The sequence below is a fragment of the Triticum urartu genome, chromosome 7, assembly GCF_003073215.2.
Source record: "Triticum urartu cultivar G1812 chromosome 7, Tu2.1, whole genome shotgun sequence".
Lineage (NCBI taxonomy): Eukaryota > Viridiplantae > Streptophyta > Magnoliopsida > Poales > Poaceae > Triticum > Triticum urartu.
The window spans coordinates 407,582,782-407,595,970 of NC_053028.1; positions in this window are offsets into that span (position 1 = coordinate 407,582,782).

The following is a 13,189-nucleotide window of genomic DNA, read 5'->3' on the forward strand; positions in this document are numbered from 1 at the left end:
CCGGATGAGAAACACGTCGGGTAGGCCAGCCCAGAGTTGCCCCTGGTAGCCCCGGACATCGCTCAGTTGGACCAACACTTAGAGAAGCACTGGCCCGGGGGGGTTAAATAAAGATGACCCTTGAGCCGGCCAACCCAAGGGGAAGAAAAGGCTATGTGGCAAATGGTAAAACCAATGTTGGGCCTTGCTGGAGGAGTTTTATTCAAGGCGAACTGTCAAGGGGTTCCCATTATAACCCAACCGCGTAAGGAATGCAAAATCTGGGAACATAACACCGATATGACGGAAACTAGGGCGGCAAGAGTGGAACAAAACTCCAGGCATAAGGCCGAGCCTTCCACCCTTTACCAAGTATATAGATGCATTAATTAAATAAGAGGTATTGTGATAACCCAACAAGTAAACATGTTCCAATAAGGAACAACATCTCCATGTTCCAACAAGGAACAAACTTCAATCTTCACCTGCAACTAACAACGCTATAAGAGGGGCTGAGCAAAGTGGTAACATAGCCAAACAACGGTTTGCTAGGACAAGGTGGGTTAGAGGCTTGGTTCAACAATATGGGAGGCATGACAAGCAAGTGGGAGGTATCGCAGCATAGGCATAGCAAAAGAGCGAGCAACTAGCAAGCAAAGATAGAAGTGATTTCGAGGGTATGGTCATCTTGCCTGAAATCCCGCAAGGAAGAAGAACGAGTCCATGAAGAAGACAAACGGACGTAGTCGAACGGGTCCTCACAAACACGACGTTAACGAAAACAACCCGAAGAAGCACACCGGAAAGAAGCAGACAACATAGTAAACAACCACCACATAGACATGGCATGATGCACAAACAATTATGATGCATGTCCGGTTTAATGAAGCATGGCATGGCAAAGTGCACAAACAAACCTACAAATTAAGTGGAGCTCAACATGCAACGAGTTGCATATTGACGGAGCACCACCTGCCTTATTTAGTTCTCTCTCGTTTATTTACTCAACAAAATTAAATGTTGGTTAGCATGGCAAGGGGTGAAGCACAGCAAAACTACCTATCTAGGCAAGTTTAAATGAGGCTGGAAACAACGAACAACAATTCCGGTAAAACCCCATATCCATATATTAGGTTTGGTACTGATTTGCCCTAAACACAATTTTAGGGTTGTTAAACATGCAAAGTAAAGCCACCATGTTAAACTAGGCATAATTCTACCCCATTTACATATAAAGTTTATTTAAAACTGAGCTACGGTTATTTAGTTATGAATTAAAACATTTTATCATGGCTTAGGAGCAAATTAAAGCAAACATCGTTTTAAGCATTTTAAACATGGATGGAAATGACATATTATGAAACTACACAAAATTCTAAGAAACTTTCATATATAAATCATTTTAATATGATGCATCATTTGTGAGTTATTATATGCATGTTGTTTAAGGGGCTTTCTGTAAAATAGGCAAACTCCTGGATATTAGACAAATTCGCATAACTGGAAAAAAACATCACTGAGCCGAAATTGTTGATGCTGGGCTGTTTCACCACGGGCTTCAACTCGGCTGGTGGGGAGGAGGAGGCCGACAGAGGGCAAGCTGGGCCGGAGATGCGCTGGGCCTTGGCGCTCTTGCAGCCCACGCAAGCTACGAGGAGGCACGAGGCAGCAGGCGTCGCCTTTCTCTGCTCGATGCAGAGACTGAAGCCGACTGCGATGGCTTCAGGTGGGATAGGGGACCACATCCACGCGGGGAACACAAGGAGGCGGCGGAGACGGGCAGATCTAGGTGCATGATGGTGTTCTCCGGCGAGGTGGCGTGCGGGCGAAGCTGAAGGGGGCGGCGCATTTTCCCTAGTCAAACGCAGAGAAGATTTCAGAGGGAGAAAGAAATTGGGGAGGAAACAAAGGCGACGCGAGGAGCTTGCTGACCGATGAATGAATGGCCAGGATCCGGCGGAAAGTGATGCGGGTGACGCTAGGAGAACGGCGAGGCCGGATGGATCCACCTCGGACCCAGCGTGACAGCTCGATCTTGGCGGTTGGGCTCGTTCTGCAGACAAACAGAGAGGGAGGGGAGACACAGGAGAGGTGCGGCGGCCTGCTGATGCTCGATGGTGAAGGGACGAAGCAGCTTCGGCGGTTGTGCTCGCCGGCAGGGTGCTGGAGACGGCAGAGGCAAGGTGCGCCGGGGCGGAGACAACGTGCAGGAGCTCCTCGGCTCCATGGAGGTGCTCTCCAGCGAGGTACTTGGCGAGGCGATGGGGTTTCCATGGCGGGTCCTGAGACGACGAGGGTGGAGGTTCTCAGGATGCGGGAATGTGGGAGCTGCTGCTGCAGCCCGCCGGCGTCGGGCGCTGTACGTGGCAGAGACTCGGGCAAGGGAGGAGCACGGCGCAGGGGCTCCTCGGGTTCAAACGCGAGGAAGGAGGAGGCAGCTTCGGGCTGGATGTGGTTGGTGAATGGATTGGACCAATCCCGAGGGAGAAGGTAGGTAGGTGGCGGCGGGCAGGGGATGGATGGGACAAACTCCCTAGAAGTTAGGGTTGGACCTATATATATAGCAGGGGATTTTTTGGGTAGGGGCTAATCCATCCCTCCGATCGTAATCGTACGGTCGGGAAGAATAGGCTAGGGAGCCTAAAAAAGAAAACGGAGACATTTTGTAGATGTTTGAGGATGATCTGAACGCAACGGTGGCGATAGTCCGGGTCGGGTCCGGGACAGCTTTCGGGCGCGCGCGCGAGGAGGGCCGCGGGCTGACGAGAGAGGTTAGGTTGGACCTGGCGGTAGGTCATGGGCTGTGTAGACGGTCTCGAGCTGAGAGAATAGAAGAGAGGGAGGCCCGGCGACTGTTTCCGGAGACCGAAAACGTCCAACGATAGACCGGCTATATTGCGGCTATAGTTTAACGGTTGGGCTATCAAACGAACTCCGAATGCGATGAAACCTGACAGGCGGTCTATCTACACTATAATAATACCACACGCCAACTCTCATACCATTCCGAGAACATTTTCCGGCCACTTATAAAATAATATTTCGGACATGCCGCGGGCGCGTGCAAGTGAGTCTGGCCTCAGAACGGGCAACAGAAGGAACTGGGAGACCCGGACGAATGCAAGTTTTGAAAATATGATGACGCAATGCGGATGATGACATGGCAAGATGCAACACGCAAGCAAAAAACAAGGCAACAACAGCGAATAACTGGAAGACACCTAGCACATCGGTCTCGGGGCATTACATGTAGTAAAGGGAGAACTACTGCGATTGTGCTGCCGGTTCACCTGGATTAGCACCTCAGTAGAGAAAGACGAAAACTGATGTCGATGTGGTGAGAGCTGGTCAACCACTCGATGAATTATCGGAATCTCTAGCGATTCCTCTGTGTCACATGAAGGACCTCTTTCCGGTCAAATATGTACACACATCATATGAATAAGCTGCATACATACCAGGGGCTATGTCGTAGACCCACCATAAAACTCCTATGGCTAAGTGAAAGTGTTAATGCCCTATAGTCTGGTTGCCTAGTTCGCCGCATTGACACCTCCTTTACGGACCAAGACGTTGGGTCAAGAGTGATCAAATGCTTTTCCGAACACCCCCGTACTTCCTACGAGGGGGCTGAAGCCGACGACTGGAAAACTTTTAGATTATATTAAAATGTCCGCAGAGGAGGAACACAAACTTTTGAGCAATATATAAAAACAGATTAACTATAAAATTGTCTCGTACAATTCTCATACACCTCACTCGAACATTATGTCTTTCGAGCATTGACCCTCTATTAAGCGGGCGGCCACAAGGACGTCTTCAAAATAATGCTCCAGTTCGTGGTGATCCTTGCCCTTGGGTGGATTCTTCACCGCAACATTGATGGCTTTCATCTTCTCCCAGAATGTCTTGATGCGGGCAAAGGCCATCCGTGCACCGTCGATGCACACCGACCGCTTCACAACGTCGATACGTGGCACCGCGTCAACAAGCCGCTGCACCAAGCCAAAGTAGCTATTTGGAACATGATCAGTTGGCCATAACCGGATTATGACATTCTTCATGGCAGCGCTGGATATCCTATGAAGCTCGACCCACTGGGACATCTGCTCATTCAGCAACAGGGGGCGCTTCGACCCACCGAATTGTGACTATAAAAGCTTCTCCATTGCATACCCATCTCGCACCTGGTAAAATTGTGCTGCATCGGAAGAAATCTTCGGCAAGTCTAAAAACTCATCTAGAGAAATCCACAATTGGTTAAGCTGAGCATAGGTTTGGATCGCCGAACTTAGTCTGTAGCAAAAATGGCTCACCAGCCGCGATCTCCCTAGCTTGTCGGATCTCCTCACAGACGGCCCTGGATTCAGACCGCGCTTGTCTTGCCTCTCGTAAGGCCTTGTCAATTTCAGTCGTCTTGGCTTCATTCTCCTTCTCAAGGAGTTCACAGCGGCTAGCAGCATTTTTTTAGTTCGAGCACCATTGTGGATATCTTCTCCTCGTCTTACGCCGAGTAGCTCGTTCAACTTTTAACTCAGCCGATGCCTTTTCGGCAGCCGCATTACTACACCGGGCCTGCTCCACCTGAAGAATTTCGATAATGGTAGCACCATCTGCATCCAGGCATATTACAGTATATAACTGTCAGCATCATGCTTATAACACAACAATGTATGTGAAGGGACTACTGAGGGAGTCCTGGATTAGGGGGTGTCCGGATGGCCGGACTATACCTTCAACCGGACTCCTGGACTATGAAGATACAAGATTGAAGACTCCGTCCCGTGTTCGGAAGGGACTTTCCTTGGCGTGGAAGGCAAGCTTGGCGATAATATACAGATCTCCTACCATTGTAACCGACTCTATGTAACCCTAACCCTATCCAGTGTCTATATAAACCGGAGGGTTTTAGTCCGTAGGACAACATACACATCAACAATCATACCATAGGCTAGCTTCTAGGGTTTAGCCTCCTCGATCTCGTGGTAGATCTACTCTTATACTACCCATATCATCAATATTAATCAAGCAGGATGTAGGGTTTTACCTCCATCGAGAGGGCCCGAACCTGGGTAAAACTTCGTGTCCCTTGTCTCCTGTTACCATCCGGCCTAGACGCACAGTTCGGGACCCCCTACCCGAGATCCGCCGGTTTTGAAACCGACATTGGTGCTTTCATTGAGAGTTCCTCTGTGTCGTCGCCATCAGGCTCGATGGCTCCTACGATCATCGATAGTGATGCAGTCTAGGGTGAGGCCTTCCTCCCCGGAAAGATCTTTGTCTTCGGCGGCTTCGCACTGCGGGCCAATTCGCTTGGCCATCTAGAGCAGATCGAAAGCTACGCCCCTGGCCGTCAGGTCAGATTTGGAAGTTTAAACTACATGGCTGACATCCACGGGGACTTGATCTTCGACGGATTCGAGCCACTGCCGAGCGCGCCGCACTGTCACGACGAGCATGATCTAGCTCTACCGCATCGGCTCCGACCCTTAATTCGGAGCCAACTGCGCCGATCGAGGATGGGCGGTTGGACGTCACCTCGGGGGCTGCGACCCCAACGGCGATTGAGCCAAGCACCAGCCCCGTACTCTGCGAGACTCATGACTCCAAGGAGCCGGACTCCTCTCTGGACTCCGAACCCTCCGCGCCCCTGCCAATCGAATCCGATTGGGCGCCGATCATGGAGTTCACCGTCGCGGACATCTTTCAGCACTCGCCTTTCGGCAATATCCTGAAGTCACTTAAGTCTCTCTCTTTATCAGGAGAGCCCTGGCCGAACTACGGTCAGCAAGGTTGGGGTACGGACGATGAAGAAATTCAAAGCCCACCCACCATCCACTTTGTAGCCACTGTCGACGACTTAACCGACATGCTCAACTTCGACTCCGAAGACATCGACGGTATGGACGCCGATGAAGGAGATGATGAAGAACCAGCGCCTACTGGGCCCTGGAATGCCACCTCGTCATATGACGTATACATGGTGGACGCAGCAAAAGATGACGACGAGGAGCAGAAGGCCGCACCAAAGGCTTGTTCCCTCGAAAAGCAGTCAAAGTGGCGACGCAAGCGCCGCCCCAAATCCCTCCTCGACAGAAATAGTGATCACGCAGACCCAGCGCTGGAGCAGGGCGAACCGCTGCCGGACAACGGCAATCCGGATAATCAAACCGAACAAACAAATCCTATCAAGGATAATGGTCCGGACGACATAAAGCCGGACAAACACCTGGGGCAACAGACTGCCCATAAAAGGCTTGTTGCCACCGCGAGGAGCCTGAAAAAGCACAAACAAAGGCTCAAGGCTGCGCAAGACACACTCCAATTCAGATGGAGTAAAATACACAGCACCGCAGCAAGGTACGGCGACAATCGCCCTTCCAAAAGCTACCCAATGCGGAAGCTGCTACCCGAATTCGATGAGGAGGCCTCAGAACCCCCACAACCAAATATCAAAGCAGCCAGCTGGTCGGATAGACGACCCCTCTACCAACACAGGGCGGCATACAACGCCGCTCACAATACAAGACGCGACCCATGCGAGGGCTCGCACCCAAAGTACGGCGCAACCAGATCCATCTATGGACCACGCAAGCGCGCCCCAGCATGCAATGCAACACAACAAACATCCGAACAATGCGGTACACCCAGCTACAGGGGTGCCGCACACCCCCTATGTTTCACCGATGAGGTGTTGGACCACGAATTTCCAGAGGGATTCAAGCCCGTAAACATAGAGGCATACGACGGAACAACAGATCCTGGGGTCTGGATTGAGGACTACATCCTTCATATCCATATGGCTCGAGGAGATTATCTCCACGCCATCAAGTACCTACCCCTCAAGATCAAAGGGCCAGCTCGTCACTGGCTCAAAGGCCTCCCCGAAAGCTCCATTGGAAGTTGGGAAGAGCTCGAAGACGCTTTTCGGGCAAATTTTCAAGGGACATATGTCCGACCTCCGGACGTGGACGATCTGAGTCATATAACTCAACAGCCCGGAGAGTCAGCCTGAAAGCTTTGGAACAGGTTTCTTACTAAAAAGAACCAGATTGTCGACTGTCCGGACGCTGAAGCCTTAGCAGCTTTCAAGCATAGCGTCCGTGACGAATGGCTCGCCAAACACCTCAGCCAAAATAAGCCGAGAACGATGGCCGCATTAACAAACCTCATGACCCACTTTTGCGCCGGGAGGACAGCTGGCTAGCCAGATGCAGCACCAGCGACCCCAGTACATCTGAAATTAGAGATGGAAATGGGAAATCATGGCGCAACAGCAATAACAAACACCGGAATAAAGAAGACAACACGAAGGGCACAGCAGTAAATGCCGGATTCAAAAGCTCTTGGCCAGGTCAAAAGCCTCCTAAAGGCACCAGGGACGAACTGTCCAGCCTCAACAAAATTCTGGACCAAGTATGTCAGATCCATAGTACCCCTGGTAAACCTGCTAATCATACCCACAGAGAATGTTGGGTCTTCAAGCAGTCCCGCAAGCTCAACGCCGTACATAAGGGGGAGGATACACCAAGTGAAGACGAGGACGAGCCTCCCTACCAAGACACGACGGAACAAAAGAAATTTCCACCAGAAGTCAAAACAGTAAATGTGTTACACATAATCAAGGGAAAAAACAATACGGCACTCCCAGGAAAGTATACCCAAGTGCCTATCACTACGAAGTCCTGCCACTGGTCATCTCAACCGATCACTTTCGACCATCGCCATTAATCAGCAAGTATCCGACATGCAGGATGGGCTGCCCTGATATTAGACCTAGTAATTGGCAGATATCACTTCACAAGGGTCTTGATGGACGACGACAGTAGGCTAAACCTAATATATCAGGATACAATCCGCAGGATGGGGTTAGACCCAACACAAATTCGCCCTAGCAATACTACCTTTAAAGTAGTAACGCCAGGCCCAGGGGCTCGTTGTACGGGCTCCCTCTCGCTACAAGTTATATTTGGCTCCCCCGATAACTTCCGTCGCGAGCATTTAACTTTCCACATCGCTCCGTTTCAATGTGGCTATCAAGCACTGCTTGGACGCGAAGCTTTCGCTCGCTTTAATGCCATACCGCACTACGCCTCCCTCACAATCAAGATGCCCAGTCCATGGGGCATCATTACAGTGCACGGAAATATCAAGCGATCTCTGCGCGCCGAAGAGAGTGAGGCTGCCTTGGCCGCCGCACACTAAAGGCGCCCGGACAAACGAAAGCATCCAATAGGTCGTTAAGACCTCAGATACAACTAATCAAGTCCGGTGCCGCTATTTATATGGAAATAAGTGGTCACACCCCTATTTGTCAATACAAGGGGCTCAACGCGTGCAGACAAGTTGCAATTTCTTATCATCTTGAATTACACATGGTTTCTTTAAAAACTATCCTTTTTGCACGACAACTTTTTCACTTAACTTCCTCTCTTTTACAGACGATCATCGTGCTACACCCGTCCAGGATACGGCACAACAGAGACACAGGCGCAGACGTGCAGCAGGGACCCGCTCCAAGGATTCTTTTTAGATTAAGACCCTGCGTAAACCTTTTTTACTGTCTCTTGTTGATACATATCCACCGTTGAGAAGGATGCTGACGTCTTGGCATGTGGCCACGCCAGAACAATGCACGTACCTGGACACAAGGGGCTTCTTACGAAGGCCATTATTTAGGCCCGGTTTATACCACAAAGACCAAATACCTTAGGGAGTGTTCGGCGTCGCGAGTTTGGCCCTATATGCATCAGCTCCGAATCATTGTCTTTGGTCAAATGTTGGGTTTGCCCGGCTCCTGTGTTTTGGTGCCTTACGTTCCGCTTTACCGGCTAAGGTAGCAGCAGGAGAACTACTGCGATTGTGCCCTGGTTCATCCGGACGAGCACCTCAGTAGAGAAGCCGAAAACTGACTATCATGATATAGCGTGAGACTGGTCAACCACTTGATGACCTATGGGAATGCTAGAATTCCTCCGCCTTAACGAAGGGCCGTTTTCTGGCCAGGCATGTACGCACCCCGGAACCGGGAGAGTGCGGAGCCACCAGGGGCTATCTAGTAGCCCCACTGTCAAACTCCTATGGCTAAGTGAAAGTGCTAAAGCATTATAGTCCAGTTGCCTCGCTTGCTCCGCTATCACCTCCTTAATAGGACCAAGACGTTGGGTTAAGTGTGAACGCATGTTTTTGTGAGCACCTACGCATTATATGCGTGGGGGCTGAAGCCAACGACTGCAATCTTTCAGGTTATACACATGTATACATAAACGGCCGCCCAGGAGGCATCATATTACTTTCAGGAAAAAGTATAAAAATAGCCTTATAAAAATTTATAAAAGCATTTCGCTTACAATGAGATTACATATCACTCAAACATAATATTTTTTGAGCACCAGGTCTCTATCAAACGGGCACCCTCAAGAACTTCTTCAAAATAGTGCTGAAGAGCCTTTCGACCTATAGCCGAATCCCGCGCTGCAACATTGGTAGCATCCATCTCCGCCCAGCATGCCTTAACACGGGCAAAGGCCATCCGTGCGCCCTCTATGCACGCCGACCTCTTCATCGCATTAATGCGCGGCCCCACGTCAAGGAACTGCTACACCAAGCTGAAATAGCTATTCGGTTTTGACCTTTCCGGCCATAACTGATCCACAATAGACCTCATGGAGAGTCCGGACAACCTATTTAGTTCAGCCCATTAGGCTAATTGGTCAGTCAATGAAAGTGGACGCTCGGGAGAATGGAATTGTCTCCAAAACAACTGGTCTACTCCACGGTCCGTCTGACCCTGGAAGTACTTGGCCGCATCGGCAGCACTCGCCGCCAAATCCATATACGCATCCTCCGAACACCATAGCCGATCCAGAGGGGCATACCGTGGATCTCCGAATTTCCTCCGCAACATAAAGGATTTCCCAGCTATAATATCCCCGGCTTCCCGCAGCTCCTTATTTGCCCTAATAGCAGAGCGGAGATACTTTTTCGTCGCAGCAGCCTTTTCAAGGTCCGATGCCTTCGCCTGGTTTTCTTTTTCAAGAACCCGGCAACGGTCGGCGGCGGCTTTTAATTCTATAGCCATCTTGGCCATATTGTCTCGGCTCTCGCCATGCGCGGCCTTCTCGGCTTGCAACTCTTCGGACGCCTTCAAGGCAGCCGCATTACCCAACCTCGCTTGTTCCTTGGCTCGGGCAAATTCTGCCCGCAAGGCTTCAACAGTGGTAGCTCCATCTGCAGTCACAACATATTAAAGATGCTGGCATCATACTGCTCTTCCTATTGTGGCGTTTACCAGATAATGACACTTACCCTGTGCCTCATCAAGCCTTTTGTTAACAAGCTCGATGTCAGCGTCTGCCGCATCCAACTGCCGTTCTAAATGGGCAAACTCGCTAGTCCGGCTAGCCACCGGAGCTTCCATCACCTGCACATAGAGGCAGTATGGTTATTGCCTGGGAATATGATCCTCTGTTCGTCGTTGTTTCTGATGACAACCAGAGTCTCAGGGGCTACTATCTACACAGGGCACACCTAGCCTGCACAGGACTACCATACATTCTTTTACGTACCTCAAGGCCTGTCAGTAGACTCATAAAAGCTTCATGCAATCCGCTTTCGGCGGACGATATTCTCTCCATCACCGTATTCATCAGCACATGGTGTTCATCTGAGATGGCCGCTCGCCCCACCAACTCCCTCAGAACATCCGATCGCACACTAGACGGTGCCAGACTCTTTTGTCTGCTCTCTTCGGGAGCCGGACACTGGGAGCTTCGGGGGTCAATGGGATTATCTTCTCGCCTCACCGGACTCGGAGAGGCCCTCCGCAACGACACTTCAGGGTCGCCCGCTTCCGGAGCGGAGGAGTCCGGAGGAGGTGTTTCGCTCTCCATCATCTCTGGAAGAAGCTCCACCGAAGACGAGCTCATTTGAGAGGGGCTAAGGCCTGAACTGCAAAAATATATGCGGTGGTTATCTTCTCAGAAGAAAAAGATGGCATATCTGTACTGTTAAAGTATTTCGGGTCACTTACGACTCGCGGGAGAATTGATCCCCCCACGGACTACGGCAACGGCGCCCCCCAAGGTAGGACCCTCTGTGGGAGACTTCTTCTCCCGTTTGGAAGCTTCGGCTTCCGAATCCCCGAGCGCAGTCCTTTTCCTCTTCTGGTCGTCTTTCTTCATGGAGACGCTCGCTCCCTCGGTTAGAATGGGCAGCGTTGGGGGCCCGCGTCCGCCCGCATTATCCTCCACAGTATCTTCCTTCAAGGGTTCCGGGCAAGGTGCGGTCTGGAGCATCTTTTCCAATACCGGATTTTCCAAACCCTCAGGGAGGGGGCCGAACACCGAATCAACTTCGCCTTTGTTAGCTAGTCATGGTCAAAAAGCAAACTCTCAGAGATAACTTCGTAACAAAGTAGAGAAAGTATGTTCGGCCGGAAGATGCCTTACCTGTTCGGCGGTGCGGTTGCTACTCAGGCCCACGTCCTTGGTGATTTCCGGACACTCCGTCTGAGGTCCGAAGAATGACTTGTACATCTCCTCGTGCGTCAGGCCGAGAAAATTTTGAATGGCATGCGGTCCCTCAGGATTGAACTCCCACAGGCGAAGAGGCCGGCGTTTGCAAGGCTGGACTTGACGAACCAGCATAACCTGTATCACCGCAACCAAACTGAAATCTCCATTGAAGAGATCTCAAATGTGGCCTTGCAGTATAGGCATGTCCTTGGCTGGCCCCCAGCTCAGACCTCTGCTGATCCATGACATCAGTTGTGGTGGGGGGCCCGAGCGGAAAACAGGGGAGGCCGCCCACTTAGAACTTCTAGGAGCCGTGATGTAGAACCACTCCTGTTGCCACAATTCAGACACCTCTAGGATGGAACCTTTGGGACACGGAGCTCCCGTCATCTTGCATATTGAGGCACCTCCACACGCTGCATGCTCCCCCTCGACCAGCTTCGGCTTCACTTCAAAGGTCTTGAGCCATAGGCCAAAGTGAGGGGTAACCCGGAGGAAGGCCTCGCACACGATAATAAATGTCGTGATATGAAGAAAGGAGTCCGGAGCTAGATCATGAAAATCTAGCCCATAGTAAAACATCAAACCCCTAACGAAAGGATCCAGGGCAAGGCCTAGGCCTCGGAGGAAGTGAGAAACGAACACGTCGTTCTCGTTAGATTCGGGGGTGGGGACAACCTGCCCTCGGGGAGGCAGCCGATGCAAAATCTCGGCGGTCAGATATCTGGCCTCCCTCAACTTCTTGATGTCATCTTCCGTGACGGAGGAGGGCATCCATCAGCCTTGAAGGCTAGATCCGGACATGACTGAAGGTTCAGGGCGCCTGACCTGAACTTTGGGCGTTTGAGCTTGAGGTGGGGGAAGGATTCGATTGAGCACGGGAGAGAAAAATAAAAGCCTTGCCCCCTTTATAAAGAGGGTGAATATCAAGCGTCCTCTCCGTGCCCGTTTGGACTTTCCTATAATCTAGGAGTCCTAGAAGCGGTTGGGTTACCCACGCCCGTATTGATGAGAATCCCGGGATAAGGGGACACGATCTCTGCTTTAACAAGACGTGCCAAGGAAACCGCCTCGCATGACGCACTGAGGTGGGATAATGAAACGACTCGGATAAAGGCTTGGCCGTGGTGTGACACGCTATAGAATATGTCGGCAAATTAGATTGGTGTAAATATTATTCTCTCTATGGCAATATGTGGAAACTTATTTTGCAGAGCCGGACACTATCTTCGTGTTCGAAATCTTCTATGAAATATTTGGAGGAGGAACCCGCCTTGCAATGCCGAAGACAATCTGCGCACTGGACTCATCGTCATTGAAGCCTGGTTCAGGGGCTACTGAGGGAGTCCTGGATTAGGGGGTGTCCGGATGGCCGGACTATACCTTCAGCCGGACTCCTAGACTATGAAGATACAAGATTGAAGACTCCGTCCCGTGTCCGGAAGGGACTTTCCTTGGCGTGGAAGGCAAGCTTGGCGATAATATACAGATCTCCTACCATTGTAACCGACTCTATGTAACCCTAACCCTATCTGGTGTCTATATAAACCGGAGGGTTTTAGTCCGTAGGACAACATACACATCAACAATCATACCATAGGCTAGCTTCTAGGGTTTAGCCTCCTCGATCTCGTGGTAGATCTACTCTTGTACTACCCATATCATCAATATTAATCAAGCAGGACGTAGGGTTT